Source organism: Trachypithecus francoisi, unplaced genomic scaffold (genome assembly GCF_009764315.1).
Source record: "Trachypithecus francoisi isolate TF-2019V2 unplaced genomic scaffold, Tfra_2.0 Lachesis_group2, whole genome shotgun sequence".
NCBI lineage: Eukaryota > Metazoa > Chordata > Mammalia > Primates > Cercopithecidae > Trachypithecus > Trachypithecus francoisi.
In genome coordinates, this window is record NW_022681465.1 from 69,675,220 (window position 1) to 69,698,794 (window position 23,575).

Consider the following 23,575-nt stretch of genomic DNA (forward strand, 5'->3'; position numbering starts at 1 on the left):
AGGCTGAGGCAGGAGGATTGCTTGAACCTAAGAGTTTGAGGCTACAGTGAGGTATGATCACACCACTGTACACTAGCCTAGGTGACAAAGCAAGATCCTGTCTCTTAAAAAAAAAAGAAAGAAAATATTAATAGTAATTATAATTAATTTTGGCAAATTTTGAGACCAGTGATTATAGTTTAATAAACATAGAAATAAGAATTTTATTGGCCATTTATTTATTTAGAGATGGGGTTTTTGTTCAGTTGCCCAGGCTAGAGTGCAATGACATAATCAGGACTGACTGCAGCCTTCATCTGCCAGGCTCAAGCAATCCTCCCACTTTAGCTTCCTGAGTAGTTGGGACCACAGGAACACACCACCTTGCCTGGATAATATATTTTTAATTTTGTATTTTGTGGAAACAGGGCCTCACTATATTGCCCAGGCTGGTCTCAAACTCCTGGGCTCAAGTGCTCCTCCCTCCTCAACCTCCCAAAGTGTTGGGTATTATAGGCAGAAGCTCTGGTACCTGGATAGCCCTTCCTTTAAAACATGAGTTTTACAAAGACAAGACCATATTATTGAACTGTTTTGATTTATCATTTGCCATATTTCTCCAGATCTCATAATGTTGCCTCTAGGAACTACGCAAGTGTTATGAAAGATACTGACCACTGCAGCAACCTCAGCCAGTGTCCACAAAGATGGCACTGTAGCCAATACCATCATACAAGAAAAATATGCAAACATTCGAAAGGTGAAAAAAATTAGCTTGTAGATGATATAATTATGTGCTTAGAAAATCAAAAACAATTTTTCCAATACCATTATAAACATTCTTAAATGCTCCTTTTGCACATGCTCTCCATTTAACTTTTACAGTCAAATATGCTTTACAAAAAATATTATATAATTGAAATTGCTAGTTCAATGGCGTGCATGTTTCTAATGTCCTTGCATGCATTAATGGCATGCATGTCTAATGTCGTTTCAGAAAGACAATGACAAACTGTCCCTTCGGAAATGTACAAAATTTTACTTCCTCCAACTCAACGACAAGCTTAATCTCTGACTTTTTGCCATTTGGTAAATGAGATTTCTCAATATTGGCTATGTTGCAGTGAAAAGGCCAATCTCATACAGAGTTAATGGGAGAGTAAATCAGAACAATATTCCTGGAAAACAATTTCTAGCTAAACATTAAAAGCCTTGAGAATGTCCATACCCTTTGACCTATTTCTGGGAATTTATCCTAATGTAACAATTCAACATGTGAAGAAATAATTGTACAAAATAATGTGTGTCCCATTATATTTTTAAATAGCAAACTCTCGTAAGCATACAAATTATCTAAAAGATAAATTGTTATGAAAATTACAACACACAGGCAAAAATTAAAATAATAATTTTCATAAATAGTACAAAATATGCATTAAAAATGATGAATGGAAAAGCAAATATCAAGATTATCAAAGAGTAGCTGACTGATGGAGAGCAAATTGACTTTGCACAAGTCATCATTTAAATAGAATACAATCCTGGAACTGTGCAGTGAGACGCTGTCGATATTATTGATGCTTCATTCTTCTTGACTACAGGAGTAGGTCTCCTTCCGGCCAGTGTGAGGGAATGCCCCAAGGAGATTCTCATGGGGAAGACACAAGATGACTAATAGCCAAACAAGAGGATGTTTAACTTGGAGATGAATACTCCAAATTAAAGAGCTGAACATCAGTACTAGAGGTGTTCTGCTGAAAGACAGCTACACTATGAGGTGAATTTACTACTTACTACTAATAAAAGTAATTAGTACTGTAAAATAATGTAAATAGTTCAATCTTTCAGACCACATGCTTAGGGAGTAAAACCTTAATCTCTATGTAAGATCATATTTCACATTATTATAGAAAACCTAGTCCAATCAATTAACAGTAAATTGAATTTATCTCAGTCACTTTGCTTATAAACTCAGCAAAATCAGGGCTTCCTTTAATCTCTCTGCCCCCTTCTCCCTGTAAGATTCCTAAGCTTTAGTTCATATATTGTCACTGGGAGAGAGGTTGCTAGTCTATGGTCCTTGCCATAGCCCCTGCTGTCTTCCTCCATTGAGTCTCAGTGCATATGCAGGAATATCTCTGCAAGCGCAGGCCTGTAAAGATCTATATCTTCCTCAACCTGAGACTGAGAGCACTCTAGGGCTGTGGTCCACTCTCAGCAATTTCCTCTCAATTCACAGGAGCTGGAGAGGGCTTTTGCTTATTTTTCTGTACTTTTCTAGACTATGTATATTGTGGGGATCTTTGAACTCGGGGGAGATGATTTAGGACATCTCCAGAAGAAATTTCTAAGCAGCAAAGTGTTCAAGATGTGACTTGAAGAATGCTGTTAAAGGCATTCAGTTTTACAAGGGAAGCAGAGCATAAAAGTTTGAAAGATTTGCAGCCTGACAATGAGATAGAAAAGAAAATTCCATTTTCTGTGAAGAAATTCAAGCTGGCTGCAGAAATTTGCATAAGTAATGAGGAGCTGAGTGTTAATCACCAAGACAATTGGGAAAATGTCTCCAGGGCATATCAGAGGTCTTCATGGCAGTCCCCTCCCATTACAAGCCCTGAGGCATAGGAGATAAAAATGGTTTTGTGGGCCAGATCCAGGGTCCCTTTCCTGTGTGCAGTGTAGAGACTTGGTGCCCTGCATCCCAGCTGCTCCAGTTGTGGCTAAAAGGGACAAGGTACAGCTTGGACCATGGTTTCAGATGGTACAAGTCCCAAGCCTTGGCAGTTTCCACATGGTGTTGAGCCTTCAAGTTCACAGAAGTCAAGAATTGAGGTTTGGGAACCTCCACTTGGATTTCATAGCATGTATGGAAACACCTGGAAATCAAGGCAGAAGTTTGCTGCAGGTGCAGGGCCCTCATGAAGAACCTCTGCTAGGGCGGTGCAGAAGGGAAATGTGAGGTCAGAGCCCCCAGAGTTCCCACTGGAGCACTACCTAGTAGAGCTGTGAGAAGAGGGCCACAATCCTCCAGACCACAGAATAGTAGATCCACTAACAGCTTGCACTATGCACCTGGAAAAGCCATAGACACTCAACATCAGCCCATGAAAGCAGCCAGGAGGGAGGCTGTACCCTGCACACCCCTACAGAAAGAGCCGCCCAAGACCATGGGAACCCACCTCTTGCATCAGCATGACCTGGATGCTAGTCATGGAGTCAAAGGAGATTATTTTGGAACGCTAAGATTTGACTGCTTTGCTGGATTTTGGACTTGCACAGGGCCTGTAGTCCCTTCATTTTGGCCAATTTCTCCTATTTGTAATGGATGGATTTACCCAATGCCTGTATCCCCATTGTATCTAGGAAGTAACTAACTTGCTTTTGATTTTACAGGCTCATAGGCAGAATGGACTTGCCTTGTCTCAGATGAAACTTTGTATTTGGACTTTTGGGTTAATGCTGGAATGAGTTAAGACTTTGGGGGGCTGTTGGGAAGGCATGACTGGTTTTGAAATGTGAGTACATGAGATTTGGGAGAGGCCAGGGGTGGAATGATTTGGTTTGGCTGTGTCCCCACCCAAATCTCATCTTGAATTTTAGCTCCCATAATACCTACATATTGTGGGAGAGACCTGGTGGGACATAATTGAATCATGGGGGCAGTTTCCCTCATACTATTCTTGTGGTAGTGAATAAGTATCGTGAGATCTGATGGTTTTATAAACAGGAGTTACCCTGCACAAGCTATCTTTTTTTGCTGGCCGCCATGTAAGACTTCCCTTCACCCTTCCTTCATCTTCCACCATGATTGTGAGGCCTCCCCAGCCATGTGGAACTGTGAGTCAATTAAAGTTCTTTTCTTTATAAATTACCTAGTTTTATGTATGTCTTTATTAGCAGCATGAGAACAGACTAATACAAGCAGATCAGGGTTACTCTGAGAAGCTTGAAAACTCTCTGGAGTTCCTCAAAAGGGAAGTGAGGTAGGAAGGAAATCTGACCTCAGATTTCCAAACCTATCCAAACGTCTTATCCTCTACTCCACTCATATGCAGCAATTCAGCCCCAAGAAAGAGAAAAAGATGTGTGTTTAGAAACTTTCCTGTTTGTGACCCCTTATTCCTCCCCCTATTTGGCCCCAAGCTAGTAGGACCATTCCCAGTCTGTGGTGGCAAAGCCATCTGGCACCTCATCGATTCTCTTTCCAGTCTACTATTTGTGGCCAAGTTATATGTAGCAGGGCCTTGAAAATCAAATGCCTGGGCTTTGAAGAATACTGTGTCTGAAAGCAAGAATTTGACCCCTTAGGTCTCACTCCAATTGGAGGCATCTTATTGTCAATTAAGCCTCCACAACAGAAGTCAAAATGGTGCTGAGTGTAAGACCACCTCTCCACTGACCACCATTAACGGGGCTCAAAAAGTGCCCTTGCACCTCAAAGTAAGACTCACATTGCAGAAGATTACGTGACTCCATCAAAATGAGTCAAATGAGAGTCCCCTAAATTTTCCTGCTCCTGTCAGGTCATCACCTCCTTGACTGCTCCATGCATATTCTAAGCATGTTCTTATTTTAAGACTTAATCTTCTTCCCTCAGATATCTGCTCCCTTACTTCCCTCAGGCTTTTCTCAAATTCATCTCCATGAGGCCTTCCCAAGTCACCCTACGTAAAATTTCAATGACCTGTCTGCGTGATTTGAATGTATCCCCTCCAAATTCATGTTGAAACTTAATCCCCATTGTGGTAGTATTAAGAAGTAGAGCCTTTGTGCAAGTGGTTAAGCTCGTGAATGGATCAGTGCCTATTCTAAAAGCGCTGGAGGAAACTAGCTTAGGCCCCTTTTTACCCTTCTGCATTTTGCCTTTTGAAGACACACCATTTGTCACCTCTGCAGGACACAGTTGCGAGGTGCCATCTTGGAAGCAGGGAATGGGGTTCTCAGCAAACACCAGGCCTGTTGGCACGTTGATCTTAAACTTTCTGACCTCTGGAACTGTGAGAAATAAATTTCTGTTCCTTAAAAATTACCCAGTCTCAGTTATTTTGTTATAGCAGCAGAAGTGTACTAAGATACTGTCATATTTAATACCTATTTCCCTTGCTTTATTTTTTCTCCTAAACAATTATCACAAGAGTACAAATATGCTTTTTCTTATTGTCTGTTTTTCCCACGAATGTAAGTGCCAAGAAGGCAGAATTTTTGGATGCTCTGTTTACTGCTGGAATGTCTGTCATCAAAAAAAAAAAAAAAAAAAAAAAAACACAATTTGGATTCAATATAGAGAGATTTTACAACAGGGAAAAGGGACTATAACAAGAAGGGCATGGATATTGCAATAGAGAGAATACGCCAACCATGAGATCTGAAAGCATCATAAAGGTCAGATAGAAAAAAAAAAAAGAAAAAGAAACCCTTTATTTTAAGGAAAGGAGTAAATGACACTGGAAAGAACCAGGTGTGAGAAGTAAGATGAGCAAGTGTTAGGATCAATTAGGGATATTTTCCCAGAGGTCAGCTGATTCTTGCCATTAAAGAGAGAAAGAGGAGTTTTTCCAAATTCCAATGGTCAAAAGTGCACCAAAATTCAGTTCTTTTCTGAGTGAAGGAGAGAAGTCTAACTAAAGTTTAGTTAACATAGATAAGTGGGCATTTTGCCCGTATTTGTCAATGGAAACAATTAGTTCATAGATGCTTACCATTTATGAAGCAGAGAATGGGACAAGGTAAGCAGGGAGTCATCACTGAACCTTATCTAAGTCATATGAAGAAGGACGGCTCTTTGCAGTAAGCTGTTTCAGCAACACAAATAGGTGGGGGTGATTCCTTGACCCTTCCTGATTTCTGGGGTTATAGAGCCCAGAGAAAGTTGAATATTGTCAGCCAGTGCTTAAAACAGTGCCTGCCATAGAATAGGTACTCAGTATTTGTTGAATAAATAAATTAACACCCCCTTGGTAAGGAGAATAAAGGTGAAAAGATAACCAAGCAAGGCAGTTAGGAAAGGAGAAGAAGCCCAGTTACTGTGTCAGATTTTACCTTCTCAAATAATAATCATCTATTTTTGTGGTTACTGATGAGGGCTCACTGTGCGTCAAGTACAGTGCTAAGTGTGTTATGTGCATGACTGGTGTCAGTTCTGACTGAGCTGTGACCTTTGGGCTGCTCCTGTCTGGCTTTTGCCCATTGGTTTTTGAAATGGGCTAATTGTCACAGAGAGCAAAAGACTAATTATGTTCTCATCAAAAATCTCCTTTGAAAAAAGAAAAACAGAACAACTTTAACTTTCTGCTCAGGTTTTATGAACTCAATTAAGCTCTCTATGAAAGTTTTAAAAGAATCAAGGGACATGTCGATAGCCTTGTATTTTTTATGTTTTAGGCTAGAGGCTATCTAAAAATTTATGTATACAAAATACTTGACAAGCTCTCAACAGAGATGCCACATTAGAAGTACAAGTATTCAATTCAAGTTACTCTCTCAATAAAAGCAAACATATCTATTTAACTTCTTCCCATTGTTCTTAAAGAGGAGCTGAAAGAAAAAGAAGCCAGTCCCTGGTACTTAGTGTCAGGGTTTCTTATGTAATATCCCAGGAGAGGGAATTTATTTGGGGCCTTTGAAAGGCTGTGCTCCTCTGCTTTGCTTCTAATAGAAGAGTGTTTGTTATACTCATTATCTGTACATTTACTGAATTCCTACTACGTGAAGTGCACTATCCTAAAAAGCAAACCTTCTTCTAAAAGTTTTCTCCCACAATTCTGGAGTTACATAATAAGATTAAAAATGGTGACTCAATTTGGTATTTGGTTGGAAAAGACAATAGAACACTTTGGATTCAGGAAATAACTCCTACCTCAACTAACTAAAGCTTTAGAAACAAAGGAATTTCCATTGCAACTCTAGTGTAGCTATTGTGACATTTAATTACAGGAAATTAAATTGTGTCTGATTTTAAAATATTAAATCCATTATTTACTTCTGAATACACAGTGGTCAGGAGTCCTCATTGTTTAAAAAATTATACAATTATATGTGCTAAACTGAATTATAAATTTAACATGTGTTAGCAAGGCCCTATTTTTGAATAAGATTAGTAAAGAGTATATTTAATTAACACAACTATTATAAAGTGCTTAACAAGGGTGCTTTCAAAAGCATTTTAGATTACTTAATGAGATTGGAACAGATTAATATAAATGCCAGAGTAAATAAGAGTTCCTTCTATTCAAATATTAATTAAGTTTCCCCTGGGAAAAATGTAGTATAACTTTTCTTAATCTCTCGCCTTCTTTGTATCCCCAAATATTTCAAATACATTTTAAAGTGCATTAGAATACCATTGGAAATGATCTAGCCATGTGAAATGCTTGTGCGTAAAGTGCGTGATTTGAATGCCATCAAGCGGTGGTGCTCATTTGTGATAGCTGGAGGGCAGACGCTGGGCTTAGAGGGTCCGCTGATATAGGCAAAGCCTCTTTCAGACGTTTGAAAGAAGCTCAGTCTCTGTCAAATATATTTCGTGAGACTTTGTTTGGACCAATACCATTTCCCTCTCAGATCTAAAGCCTCTTCATCTTCTTGAGCTTTGATGACTTAGTGTGAGGTTTGTCTAAGGACTCGTTCTAATGCCAAAGTCTGGTGTCTGTTTCTTCTACTAATAACTCACTCTGATTTGCTCCCACTAGTCTGTTGGCTTCACAGTTCAAGTCTTTGCTTTTTCATGGCATCTCACCTGGTGGCTCTGGTTTTACTTACCATAGGTTAGTGCAAAAGTAATTGTGTTGTTTTTTTTTTACATGACTTTTAATTAATGGCATACATTACTTACAGGTTGGTGCAAAACTAATTGCATTTTTTGCCATTACTTTTAATATATGTCATTAATTCAAAGTCATGGTAATAACTAAACATTTATTTATATGGCACATACTGTGGCCAGGTGCTGTGCTATAAGCCTTTGTCAAATATCAACAAATATTAGCTAATTTTATCTGCATAGCAACCCCATGGGGAAGTTGCTCTTGTTATCAATCCCATTTTATAGATGAGGAGACCGAGGGCTGGGGAAATCAAGTAACTTAAAGTACTGAGATGCAAATCCAGGCAGTCTGATTCTAGAATTTCTGATCTAAACCTCCACAGCGTATACTGACGTTGTCATATAGGATGACATAATAGGACATGTTCCAGTCAACTTTACACCATTTACACAGATACCATGTATACACCAACCCCAAACACTTAAGACACATAAATTCACTGGGCACTAAACAAACACTTTATTTTAAGATAATGATTAAAATACTGTATTTTAATACTCATGGGGTATTAAAAATCTAAAATATATACATATATATATATTTGAGACAGAGTCTTGCTCTGTTGCCCAGGCTGGAGTGCAGAGGCGTGGTCTTGGCTCACTGCAATCTCTGCCTCCCAGGCTCCAGGATCCTCCCGCTCAGCCTCCTGAGTAGCTGGGACTACAGGCACTCACCACCATGCCTGGCTAATTTTTGCATTTTTCGCAGGGAGGCAGTTTTGCCATGTTGCCCAGGCTGGTCTCAAACTCCTGGACTCAAGCAATTCTCCTTCCTCGGCCTCTCAAAGTGCTAGGATTAGAGGCCTGAGCCGCCACTACGGTGTAATTTGATTCCTTTCCCACTTACCCATAATCTTCATTTTATTATGTTCTGCGTAATCTCATCCACAGTTTTGAATTGAACAGTTTGTTACTCACAAGTAGTGTAACCTCTTACGGAAGTTGAGATATTTTCCAAGTGTTCTAGTCTCTTCTTTTGGGTTAGCTAGGCATTCGGATGTCTCTGGTCCTTTTCTCTGGATTTTACATGCTTCTATTTCCTAATTTTTTCTTCTTAGCTACTGGAGGAACTACTTAAAGTAATGGTTCTCAAATTTTTGGTTTCAGGACCTCTTTATAGCCTTAAACATTATAAAGAGCTTCTGTTTATGTAGATTGTTATCTATCAACATTTACCACATTAGAAACTTTAAGACTATTAATTCATTTAAAAATAATAAATCCATGACATACTAACATAAAACACCTTCACGAAAAATACATTTTCAAAGCTGAAAATATTTTGTGAGAAAAGTGGCATTGTTTTATATATTTGTTAATGTCTTTAACCTTTGGCTTAATAGAAGACAGCTAGTCTCATATGTGTTTCTGTATTCCGTCTGTTGTGATACTACACTTCATGTAGATTCTGGAAAACTCCACTCTATACTCATGGGATAATGGGAGTGATAAAGGAAAACAATGTCTTAGTATTATTAGGAAAATAGTTTCAGTCATACAGACTTCCTGCAAGTGTGTCTGACAACTCTTTAAGAAACACTATTTTAAAGAGAGTAGACAGCAGAAAAGGGAGAAAAAGAGGTTCCTCTGGTGTCGTGTTCCCAGTTATCATTCATCCTTTGTACAACGTGGTGAAAGAAAAGTAAAGAGAGAGCTAAAAAATGACCTCAATATTTTGAGCAAAAATGCTCTGTGATTATTTTCTGTAATTATGAAAAGGAAAATGAATTTTCTCTTTTGTTCTACATATGAGAGAAATTAGAGAGCCTGCCCTATTTTTATTTCGCACCAGTATCTTCTTGAGTAAGTGAACATGATACTGATTTGACAAGTAAGTTGTTAGCCAATTTGCCTTAGGAACACTTAGCAGTATCCTGCAGCTTCTATAAAATTCCTTAGAAGAAGATTATAACATTTCCTGAAAATGAGTATTGTGGAAAGATATTTTTGTTTTTAATGCTGGGAATTCAGTCATGAATGAATTCTGACACTAAAAGGAAATAGTATTAGCAAGAGAATCAACTTACTATACTTTTTTCAGTACTACTACTAGTAGTAATAATAATAATATGATAATATTATTAATAAATTTATGTATCGTGTAATTGTAACTCATCATATTTCATCATTTCCAGGATTTAAAACAAAAACTAATGGTCCATATTATAGTAGAAGTGTACAAGTTGAGTTTTATATCAGCCAAATTGTTGCCTCAGCCAAGTCTTGAAAAGTGGAATCCTGGATAGATAGATCTAGGTATGGCTTTCCATCCAAAAGCTTCATTTTATATATTAAGTAAAAAAGATTTAGGAAAATGAAGTGATTTGCTGCAAGTGACATAGCATTTAGTCTTAGAGAAAAAAAAAACTACAAGACAGATCTTTAGACCTTAAGTAGAGAAAACGTATTATCAGTACCTCTCCACACTTAAATTTACAATAATAGCAAACAGTTAAGAGACCTTACTATATACCATATACTCTTCTAATTTGATCAACTTTGTTTCTTAAAATAATTAATCTCAATGTTAATATATCTTCTTTTTTTACTCTGCTGTTTATTTTTAATTTCTTGAGTTAGAACTCACCTCATTAATTTTCAAATTTTTTATTTTCTAATACAAGCATTTAAGGCTATACTTTTTCTGATACTGTTTTAGTTGCAGTATTTTTATGTAATATTTTAATTGTTGCTCGGTTCCAAATATTTATGATTTCTTTTGTGATTTTGTCTCTAATGAATTGATTATATAGGGGTGTGTGTGTATGTGTGTGTACATGTGCCCATGTACCTCTGGTTAATTCCAAGAGCATGTTTTGTATGGGAAAGGGGTTTGTTTTGTTTATGTGTGTGTGTTTTATCATCCAAAGCCCATAGTTTACATTGGAATTTACTATTCACTCTTGTAGTAGTACATCCTTTGAGTTTTGAAAAATGTATAATGTCATGTATTCATTATTATAGTATCATACAGAGCAGTTTCACTACCCAGAAAATCCTCTGTGCTATGCCTATTTATCCCTCCCTCCCCACTAACCCATGAGGTAACCACTGAGTTTTTTCAGTCTCCATAGTTTTGCCTTTTCCAAAGTGTTATGACATTGGAATCACATGGCATGTGGTTTTTCCAGATCGCTTCTTTCTTTCTCTTCTTTTTCTTTTCTTTCTTTTTTTTTGAGATGGAGTTTCACTCTTGTTGCCCAGGCTGGAGTGCAATGTCGTGATTTCCGTTCACTGCAACCTCTGCCTCCTGGGTTCAAACAATTCTTCTGCCTCGGCCTCCAAAGTGGCGCCTACCACCATGCCCGGCTAATATTTTTTGTACTTTTAGTAGAGATGGGGTTTCACCATGTTGGCCAGGCTGGTCTCAAACTCCTGGCCTCAAGTGACCACCCACCTCAGCCTCCCAAAGTGCTGGGATTGCAAACGTGAGTCACCACACCCGGCTATTGCCTTATTTCACTTAGTAATATACATTTATGTTTCCTCCATATCTTTTCATGGTTTGTTAGATCATTTCTTTTTAGCATTGAAAAATATTTGTCTGGATGTACCACAGTTGATTTATCTGTTAACCTACAGAAGGATAACTTGTTTGCTTCCAAGTTTTGGCAATTTTGAATAAATCATTTATAAACATATGTGTACAGGTTTTTGTGTGGACATGCTATCACTTCATTTGGGTAAATGTCAAGGAGCACAATTGCTGGATCATATGGTAAGTGTACTTTTAGTTTTGTAAGAAACTGACAAACTATATTCTAATGTGGCTTTCCCATTTATCATTCCTATCAGCAATAAATGATTGCTTCTGTTGCTCTACATCCTCACCAGCTTTTGGTGTTGTCAGTGTTTTATATTGTGGCCATTCTAAGAGGTTTTGTGGTATCTAGTTGTTTTAATTAGCAATTCCCTAATGACATATATGTTCTGGATTTTTATATGCTTATGTACCTATATATTTTCTTTGGTGAGATATTGGGTCAGGTCTTTTGCCCACTTTTTAAGTCAAGTTGTTCATTTTCTTATTGTTGAGTTTTGAGTTCTTCATATATTTTGTCTTTTATCAGATAAGTCTTTTGCGAATATTTTCTCCAAGTCTGTGATTTATCTTCTCATTCTCTTGAAATAGTCTTTCACAGAGGAGTTTTTAATTTAAATGAAGCCCAGTGTTGTTTATTTCATGGGTCATACCTTTGGTGTTGTATCTAAATATTCATTGCCATACCTAAGGTCATGTAGATTTTCTCCTATGTTATCTTCTAGATATTTTATAGTTTCCCATTTTACATTTAGCTCTATGATCCATTTTGAGTTGATTTTTGTGAAGGGTGTAAGTTCTGTGTCTAGATTCATTTCTTCTTCATGTGGATGTTTACTTGTTTCATTTTCATGTGTTGAAAAAACTATCTTTGCTCCACTGTATTTTCTTTTCTCCTTTGTCAAATATCAGTTGACAATGTTTACATGCCTCTATTTCTGGGCTCTCTATTCTGTTTCATTGGTCTATTTGTCTTTTCTTTTGCCAATACCACTCTATCTTGATTACTGTAGATTTACAGTAAATCTTGCAGTTAAATAGTGCAGTCCTCCAACTTTTTGTTCAATATTGAGTTAACTATTCTGGGTCTTTTGACTCTCCATGTAGACTTTAGAATCAATTTATCAACATCCACAAAATAACTTGGGATTGCATTGAATTTATATCCAGTAGGGAAGAAAGAACATCTCAACAATATTGCCTTCCTATCCATAAACATTAAATATCTCTCCATTTATTTAATTCTTCTTTATTATCTTTCATCAGAGTATTGTAGTTTTCCTCATATAGATCTTACACTTGTTTGGTTAGATTTGTATCTGAGTATTTCATCTTTGGGAGTGCTAATGGAATCGGTGTTACATTTTAAATTTCAAATTCTACTTGTTTACTACTGATATACCAGGGAAGCAATTGACTTTTGTATCTTAACCTTGAATTCTACAATCTTGCTATAATCACTTATTAATTCCAGGGGTTTATTGTTTTGATTCCTTCAGATTTCTACAATTTGAACAAAGACAGTTTTATTTTTTCTTTTTCAATCTGCACATCCTTAATTTTGTATTCTTGTCTTATTGTATAAGCTAGGATTTTCAAGGATGATATTGAAAAAGAGTGGTTAGAGACATCCTTACTTTATTCCTAATATATGAAGAAAAGCTTTGAGTTTCTTGCCATTAAGTATGATGGTAGCTGCAGCAGGTTCTTTGTGGATGTTATTTTTCAAGTTGAGAAAGCTTCTCTCTATTCCTGGTTTTCTGTGAGTTTTTATCATGAATGGACGTTAGATTTTGTCAAATTCTTTTTTTCTGTGTCTATTGAGATAATCATGTGATAATCATGTGATTTTTCTTCTTTAGCCTGCTAGTGTGATGGATTACATTAATTGACTTTTGAGTGTTGAACTAGCCTTGCAGTTTGGGATACATTTCACTTGGTTGTAAGGTATAATTATTTTTATACATTCCAGGGTACAATTTGCTAATATTTGTTAAGGAAAATGTATCTATGTTCATGAATGATATTGCTTTGTAGTTTTATTTTGATTTTTTGTTTTCTTTTGTTAACCCTTTACTTCATTCTGAATGTCATCTCATTATTAGAAGATAGGATTTTTTTGTTTAGAGTTGTTGCTGGTCTTGATAGTACCTTTTAATTAACCTTAATTAAATTTAAATATTTCTTTAAAGAAACTTTCAAAGGGACAGACAGCTTGTCATCCCTGTGCTCAGTAGCAAAATATATACCTTTCTTCATAATCCCATGACAAGGCAAACATCTTGGCTGATAGGGAGTGGGCTCAACTTCATCAACCTTTCCCCTCTTCAGCTAATTGCCCCTGTGCAGTCAACTATTTGGTGGCCCTGTCTTTTGTGTATCCTCAGACTTGCTTTGTGGTCAACAATGTATAAAATTTTTGTAAATATTTCATGTGCATGTAAAAACAATGTGCATTATACTAAAGCATAACATAGATTCTGTTATTTCCAGATCAATAAAGTAAAAATACTTTATTGTCTATATAAAAAATTATATATTCTTTATATATAAAGAATATATGATTAGCCCAGAGGAAAATAAGAATGAAGAAAAAGGAAGTAAAAAACAAAACCCAAAGGATTATAAAAATAATTCCCCAAATCAGAAAATATTTAATAAAATGAAAATTGGTGTTTCAGTATTATCAGAAAAATAGATTCATAGACAAGAAGCATTATTGGAAATAAAAAGATCATGACTTGAAAAATAAAACAAGTTACTAGAAATATGTAACAATTTTTCACCTGTGTGTGCCTAATGACAAAGCTTTGTCTATCTCAGTTTTTAACCTTCATCACCCCTCTATTTGTCTGTTTTCATGGTTTTGATAGACATACCCGAGACTGGGCAATTTATAGAGGAAATAGGTTTAATAGAGAACTAACAGTTTCATGTAGCTGGGGAAGTCTCACAATCATAGTGGAAGGCAAGGAGGAGCAAGTCATATCTTACACGGATGGTGGCAGGCAAAAAGAGCTTGTGCAGGGCAACTCCCATTTTTAAAACCATCAGATCTCCTGAGACCTACTCACTATTATGAGAACAGCATGGAAACACCCACCCCCGTAATTCAATCATGTCCCACCAGGTCCCTCCCACAGCAGATGGGAATTATGTGAGCTACAATATGAGGTTTGTGTGGGGACATAGAGCCAAACCATATTATTCTGCCCCGGCCCCTCCCAAATCTCAGATCTTTTCATTTCAAAAGCAATCATCCCTTCCCAACGGCCCTCCAGAGTCTCAGCTCATTTCAGCATTAACTCAAAAGTCCACAGTCCAAAGCCTTATCCACGACAAGGCAAGTTCCTTCCATCTATGAGCCTGTAAAATCAAAAGCAGGTTAGTTACTTCCTAGACACAATGGTGGTACAGGCATTGGGTAAATACAGCTGTTCCAAATGGAAGAAATTGACCAAAACAAAGGGAGTACAGGCCCCATGCAAGATCTCCCTTGACTCCATGTCCCTGCAAATTTTCTGAACTTTTATGCTCTGCTTCCCTTACAAAACTGAATGTATTTAACAGCACCCAAGTCAGCTCTTGAATGCTTTGCTGCTGAGAAATTTCTTACACCAGATACCCTAAATAATCTCTCTCAAGTTCCACAGATCTCTAGGGCAGGGGCAAAATGCCACCAGTCTCTTTGCTAAAACGTAACAAGAGTCACCTTTGCTCCAGTTCTCAACAAGTTCCTCATTTCCATTGAGACCACCTCAGCTTGGACTTTATTGTCCATATCACTATCAGCATTTTGGACAAAGCCATTCAACAAGTCTCTAGGTAGTGCCATACTTTCCCACATTTTCCTGTCTTCTTCTGAGCCCTTCAAACTGTTCCAACCTCTGCCTGTTACCCAGTTCCAAAGTCACTTCCACATTTTCAGGTATTTTTTCAGCAGCGACCCACTCTACTGGTACCAATTTACTGTATTAGTTCATTTCACACTGCTGATAAAGACATACCCAAGACTGAGAAGAAAAAGAGGTTTAATTGGACTTACAGTTCCACATGGCTGGGGAGGCCTCAGAATCATGGCAGAAGGTAAGGAGGAGACGTGGATGGCATCTTACACGGATGGCAGCAGGCAAAAAGAGCTTCTGCAGGGGTGACTCCCATTTTTAAAACCATCAGATCTCATAAGACCCATTCACTATCACGAGAACAGCATGGAAAAGACCTGCCCCCATAATTGAATCATCTCCCACAAGGTCCCTCCCACAACATGTGGGAATTATGGGAGGTACAAGATGAGATTTGGGTGGGGACATGGAGTCAAACCATATCAACCTCTAACCTAGAATATTACCATATTTACTTATTTTCCTTCCTCTAATTACTCCTTTCCTCATCTCTGCAATAGTTGTTTTACATACAGTGATCTGAAAATGAAACTCATGTAAGTTAGTTACCACAAACACTCCATGGGCTCCCCATTGCAAAGAGTCTAGGTACTTTAACATGGTATTCCTGTTACAGACCTTATCTTAATAGCCTCAGCTAAAAGTATTTATTGCTTTGTGGAAACATAATTAGTGGATTTTACACAGATTATACACATGTATACCTTTATCCTACTGCATCTACTTTAGAAATAATATCTGATGTCTACTGTGTTCTATATAAATGCCTATCTAAGCTACTTGATCTATATTATTTCATTCTTACAACAAATTTATGAGTATTATTATCTTCATTTTATAACTGAGGAGACTAAAGATTAGGGAGCTCAAGGGTATTGACCAAAGTTATACGTCTTGTAAATGGTAGTCAGAATTTAAAACCAAACAATCTGGCATCAAAAATACATACTTAACTACTGTACCTATACTGTCTCTAGGCAGCTAGCATTCCACCAATACAGTTTTTTACATTTTGACCATGAATCATACTAACTCCTTACCCATAATGCAGTGAAAGTAGAGTCATGCACCCCATAGCAATGTTTTAGTCAATCATGGACTGCATATATGACAATGGTTTCATAAGATTATAACGCTATAATTGTTACTATATATTTTCTATGTTTAGATACATGAATGCTTACCATTGCATTATGGTTGCCTGCAGTATTTAGTACAGTAACATTCTGTACAGGTTTGTAGCCTGGGAGCAATAGGCTGTACCATCTACATTTGTGTAGTACATTCTATGATGTTCACAAAAGGAGAAAATCACCGAACAACACATTTCTCACAATGTATCCCCATAATTAAGTGACACATGACTGTACAGCAAATTCTGTTTAAGAAACAGTGCTTGTTTAATAGTTTCTTAATGCTTCTGGATAAGTTAAGTTCCCCTTAATAAAGGGAATTAAATATTTATAGAGTGCCTATTTTGCTACATTTTGAGGAAACAAAAACAATCATGCATGTTCCATGCTTTTGTGGAATTGCCTTTGTAACCTGTCTGTAGTATGGACATTTAAAGATGCTAGTGAAATAAATTGTTATTGGTGTCACAATAGAAGTATTTGCACAGTTCTAGAGTGAGGTTAATTTTTTTTTTTTTTTTTTTTTTTTTTTTTGAGACAGAGTCTCGCTCTGTCGCCCAGGCTGGAGTGCAGTGGCCGGATCTCAGCTCACTGCAAGCTCCGCCTCCCAGGTTTACGCCATTCTCCTGCCTCAGCCTCTGGAGTAGCTGGGACTACAGGCGCCCGCCACCTCGCCCGGCTAGATTTTTGTATTTTTTTAGTAGAGACGGGGTTTCACCGTGTTAGCCAGGATGGTCTCGATCTCCTGACCTCGTGATCCGCCCGTCTCGGCCTCCCAAAGTGCTGGGATTACAGGCTTGAGCCACCGCGCCCGGCCGAGTGAGGTTAATTTTATAGACTTCGTAGAGAAAGAGAATATTGAACCGTGTTTTGCAAAATATGTTGGAACAAGGGGAAAATGGGGTATCCTAGACAAAAATCACAGCATGGATAGTGGAATGGAGGAATGAAGTATGTTGGATTGAGAAACATCCAGAGGGACGATTATGGTAGGAATGGAGAGAGGAGGAAATGGAAAATGTGTTGATAACTGAGGTGGGAGAAGTAGACACAGAGAAGATTTTGCAATGTCTTGTACTAAAAGACTTGTATTTTATCTTCTAGACAACCAGTAGTCATTCCAAAGCTTTCATCCTCGATGCAGCATGATCAGATTTACATTTTAGGATGATTCCTCTCATTATAGTATTAAATAGTGAATTTGAGATGGGCATATTGGAGTAACAGAAGGCCAATTTCAAGACTCCCATAACAGTTCATGTGAGAAGGACTGAATACCTTAACTAAGAATCAGTGGAGATTAATGAATACAAAAGATGAGAAGGAGCTAGTCTTAAGGAGCTGTTAACAGATCTTGGCCATAGCTTGAAGAAGAACGATAAAGGAATGAAGGTGTCTTGGATAGCTAACTGATTTCTGAGTTAGAGTATCTATGCCAAAATCTTCTATGACATCCTACCAATCCATAAAAGGTGAGTCTAGAGATTCTTAACAAGTTATTGTATGCCTGCCCAGACATTTTACTGATGTCCAATGCAGCTTATATTTGAAAGACATAAGTTTCAATTGTTTTAAAAGAAATATGAGATCTTTCAAAAACACTCAGAAAGTGTGTTTTATACTCTTCTTGAGTGACAGTTACATTTCAACCATCTATGACATTTTTCATCATTATTGCAAGCATAGACAGAAAATATACTGACTTTGAATTGTCATTTTGAATTGCACCAAATGAGATAATGGCTACTCACTCTGATTGCTCTATAGATTTTATAGGCAGCGGATACTACTGAATTTTTAGTTCTAAAACAAGAAAATTGCTAAACTTTTGAGCTAAGAAATTTTGCTCATTTTTGTTTGTTTTTCTCTGCTTGCTAGAGTTTTATAAACTCGGGACTTCTTTTACCCCAGTTCTAATGCAATGAGGTTCTTGATTTCCTAAGCAACAAAGCAAGAAACCTTAGAATGTCCCTTACTTATTTCTTACTGTCAAATCACTTATGAGTGTTGCTGATCTTTAAGGTCTACAATTTACTCAGGTTTTTTTTTTCTTTTTTTGGAAAGGTATACTGGTAGAAAGGTCAAGTAGGCATTAACTAATAATTCCATGATTCATTGAGAAATTATATGCTTATCTGTACTGAGTGAAGTGATTTTAGTACAGGAGACAATGTACAAGGATTTTCCTACTTCTATTGAAGGTGATGTGCATATGAGTGTTACATACTTCTGCTTGTGGGCTTCAGGTACAATAAACCACTTTGTGTCCCAATATGGTAACCTGTAATTATCTTCAGCTTGGATGCAATAACCTTTACAACAAACATCTTCAATTTCTTATTTTTTACAGCACTCTACCAGGGGAATGAATTAAAGGTAGGTATGTTTGTATAAAGGCATCTAAGCAGAATTTGCAGTAGCAATTTGGTAAAATTTTCCAAGACAGTAGTAGTATGAGAAGGGTCATGACAACATTTATGGACTTGAAGATATAATAAGCATTTCCAGTCTGAGTGGCTTCTGCCATAAAGTTGACTACATTAAGGCAACTGGTTAACTTGAACCACTTAGGAGGTATAGGTGTTATACAAATGCAATGTACTGTGCTTTGTTGGTACCACTTCTGCTTAATACTACTTACTTCAAATTCTGTATTTTCTTGCACTTGTAATACTTACAGACTTTCTTTCCTTTAAATGTATATTACTTCTTTCTTGATATAGGAGTTTAAATATTTCTAGGGTTTTTTTTTAGTTGTTGTTAAAACCATCTGATAAATCTAGAAGGTGATTTCAGTATCTTTTGAAATTTTTTTTCGTTTTTGCCCTTCAATTAAACAACAATTAAATGTACTGAATTTTCCTAGGTTATTCTTATATAAAAACACTATCAGTCAACATGGAAAACACAAAGTTGAATAAGACATAGTTGCTATCCTCAAGGGTCTTGTAATCTAGTAAGAACAGCAGTAACATGCACAAATAATAATAATTAAAGGCATACTATGGTAAAAAATTGAAGGAGGATGAGGCAGGAAGATTGCTTGAACCTAGAAATTCAAGGTTACAGTGAGCTATGACTGCACCACTGCACTCCCACCTGGGCAATAGAGTGAGACCCTGTTTCTATTTTTTTAATTGAAAATGATATATAAATTAAATGCCATAAAACATAAAAGAATAAGATTAACTATTCGTGGAGTAAAGATAGGTGCAGGAGAAATGTTTATAGGAGAGTTGACATTTGATCTGGACGTTGAAAGATATGCAAGATTTTGATACGATAGCTCACTGAAGCAGAACAAGTGAGGAACAATAGCTGTAGTGATGGGCATAGATAAATAGTAGATTCAGGGCCGGGCGCGGTGGCTCAAGCCTGTAATCCCAGCACTTTGGGAGGCCGAGACGGGCGGATCACGATGTCAGGAGATCGAGACCATCCTGGCTAACACGGGGAAACCCCGTCTCTACTAAAAAACTACAAAAAACTAGCCGGGCGAGGTGGCGGGCGCCTGTAGTCCCAGCTACTCGGGAGGCTGAGGCAGGAGAATGGCGTAAACCCGGGAGGCAGAGCTTGCAGGGAGCTGAGATCCGGCCACTGCACTTCAGCCTGGGCGAAGAGCAAGACTCCGTCTCAAAAAAAAAAAAAAAAAAAAAAAAAAATAGTAGATTCAGGGAAGATCTTGTGAGATCTTGAATGCTGTGCTAAAAACTTTGATTTCTATTGTTTACGGTTAAAAACAAAAACAAAAACAAAATGACAACAACAAAAACACAAATATCCCAGGCTTAAGCAAGAAGGTGACATGATCATATTTCTTTTATTAAAAGTTCATTTTGGGACTTCTGGTTTTACCTCTAACGTGTAACAATCTCGGCAATGTCACTTCCAGTCTTACAACAACGGAAACACTGCACAAACTGAAAACCAATTATTTTTCTTGTACCCATCAGAAAAATGAGGTCACAGGGGAAACTGCACCCTGATATCTGGAAAGACAGGCAAATATAGACTACGACAGTTTTTCTTCCAAATATATTTCACTGCCCACTCTAATTCTTAGAGGAATCCTCATTTATTCATCAACAAATGCTTCTAACCTTAAAATGATCTGTCAATGTTTTCTCTTCAGTGGATTCCCAGAGACTAACACAATGACTAGAATAGAATAGATGCTCAATAAATGTTGGTTGAATGAGTGAATAAAAGATAATCCTTTAAATTAGCAATTTAATTTTTTTCTGAGCATGCACCTCGTCAATTAAAAACAAATCAGTGATTCTCTATTCTGTTTATTTATTTCTGCAAGTTAGATATAATCTACCATTAAATAAAATGCATAATTAAAAATAACTAAAATATAGAAAAATTTGAAGTATCAGATGAAAAGCCATCAATGGAACTTATACCTTTTCTATACCTCCCTGCATTGTGTATTTTATACACATCACTACTGGAAATACTGATCTAAAGAAGGATTATTGCACATTATTAAACAATCTAAGGGGTGAGTATTCCACCCCTTACACTTTTTTTCAAAGTTCTAGCAAATAAGTTATCATGGACCAGCTCAATAGTAGTAGTTTAAGTCTACTTAAAGTGATTTTTAATATAGTAATTTTCCTCAAAAACATTTAACTTTAACTCAGGTGATGTAATGTTCAGCAACAATGCAAATCACCAAGATTGTGTTAGAGACTTAAGATTCTCTTCCAAGAGCCCTCAAGTCCGTACGAGGTGCTAGAACACAAGTTCTCAACTGCTTTCTTATTACTATATTATCAAGTGTGAGATTGTCTTCCATGAGTTTCTTTATGTGTACTAAGTAAGGAGTATGACAGTTTTCATCCTTTCTACCCCTTTTTGAGGTCATGAACATTTTTAAAAATTTATTTTTTGATTGACAAATAAAAATTGCATATTTTATGGTGTACAAGATGATGTTTTGATATATGTATACATTGTGGAATAGCTAAATCAAGCTAATTAACATATTCTATAGGGCATTTTTGTTGCTGTTGTTACTATGGCTACCAACATTGTTATTTCCAATACCTTCCTCATAACAAATGACACCAGGGCATTTCCAAGTGTGATCTTTAATTCAATAAAAACTAATAAACTTATTAAGGTTTAGAGTTGAAAAGGAGCGTAGAAGTCATCTAGTCCAACTCATTCAGCATACAGATGGGGAAACTGAAGTCTAAAGAGGTGTGAAGAACTATAATAAGGATGATAACATTCTTAGGGACAATGCCCAAATGGGCAAATATAATAAATTTTAGTGCTAGGTATCAGGTCTATTTTAATGCAACTACTGAATTCTCTGGGTTTTAAAATATTTACTGTTCCAACCATCTGTATGATCACATTTAATCTATTTCTTCTCAGGATCTGAATTCCTAGGAAGTCTGTGTTCACCTAGTTTTCAAATGCCTCAGCTCTCAGTCTGCACTGTGGTGAAAACTCCGAGGTGTCTGTGAATCACGTTGTTCTAGTTCTCTAATTCCCCCTAAACTCATCTTTTATATACCCTTTACCAAATGACCCGTAGCCATAAGTCTAGGCATTTACACGTCACACCAAATCATAATTTTTGGGAACTGTAAAATAAGGGGCAACTTTTATTCTTTGCCACATGAAAGAGAGAATTTATTTCCCCATATAGTTTAGGCACTTGATAGAAATAAATCATCAATATAAACTTAACACCAACTCTGGTATTACTGGCTTAACTTCACAAAAAGCCTTCCTCATCCCTGGTGTTTTGTTATATATATAGAGAGAGTTATATATATAACTATATATATATAATAAAATGTATATTATAAAATATATATATAACAAAATATATGTGTGTGTGTGTGTATATATATATATATATGTTTGCTGCTGATGGAAATGTAATTACCCAAACCATTTTCATTATAATTAGTCTTGAAGTTCTTGTTTTTCTAAGGTATACAGCTTATATTAACAGCAGATCTTATCTAACTCCATCTTCTGGTTCTAACAGTTGCTCCCAAATTGTAACTCAGCTGTCTTTTTAACTCACAGTAACAATTTCAATGGATTTGTAATAGCCGACCAAGCAATTAGGCTACATATTTCTGGAGGTTTTGTTATGTCCGCGGTTTTATCCTAACCATTAAATTCCTAACCAAAAGTATATATTAAAACTTAAATTTAAAAACTTTTAAAGCTAACGCCTTTTTCAATGTTAGTGCTTCAAACTATTGACAAATTAGGTACCAAATTAAAATACTTCTTTAGCATTCTCATGAAATTCAAGTTAATTAAAACACAATATGTAATATAATACCTATAAAATATTAAACCATAGTTAAATGAACAAAATGAAACATTATTTTATAAGAATGCCCTTCTACTCTAACTGCATTTTAAGTGTGAGATCTAAGTAGAAAAAAGCACACAAAGTTTTCTTTACGTTAGCAAAGTGGTTTTCTTTCTGTAATATCCTACATCTAGGATCACCAAAATCTAGCATATTCGCTTCCATGCCTTAACGTCACATAAGTCCAGAGGTTATGGATCACATAATCTTTATTCATTCTACTTTCTTCTTTATTTTTCTCTCTGTCTTTCCACTCTCACACTTCATCTTTCTCACCCTTCCTCTTCCTCTTCTCTATTCTTCTCTTGCTCCCCCTCATCTTCCTCCTCCTCCTCTTCTTTTTAAGGCTTCCAAGCCTAAATGTGATTAGCCTACAGAAACGAAACCAACTCAGCCATCTCTGGATGACGAACTGTCAATGCTTTACTTTGGGAGATTTGCAGGAGGAAACACGAGCAGGTGATGTATTCACTAAGAAAGTGAGCAGTTGCAAGAATTCATATTATGTAATGGAATTCAATTACTTGGCATTCTTTATTCTTGATAATAATTACATGACTGATGTTTTTGCAAAAAGAAAATCGCCCAAATCAATTTTTTTTGTCTTTGGCTTTTTCCCTCACTGAAAATGTCCATAATACAAGTAAAACATCTAAAAGTCAATACCACATTTTAATTGGGTGAAATTTTTAAAAACCAATAGCTTTGTCTGCACTTGCCTCTTGACAGTAACCTCTCTTGCCACATCTTTTGTTCTTGTATTTGTAGCTATATTAGAGAGGGAAGTTGCATCCCTCATTATTGAGTTTTTCTGCCCATTCCTTTTCAGAAGTTCTTTTT

At 36.6% G+C, this 23,575-nt stretch overlaps 1 long non-coding RNA gene across 1 annotated transcript in view; it reads right to left on the minus strand.

Moving 5' to 3' along the window:
• Positions 1 to 23,575, minus strand: part of LOC117065017 — a 109,257-nt gene that overhangs the window by 57,615 nt on the left and 28,067 nt on the right. Inside the window, exon 4 of the long non-coding RNA XR_004429794.1 lies at positions 20,481 to 20,538. This is a non-coding gene — a long non-coding RNA (uncharacterized LOC117065017). The remainder of the gene's footprint in view (positions 1 to 20,480; positions 20,539 to 23,575) is intronic.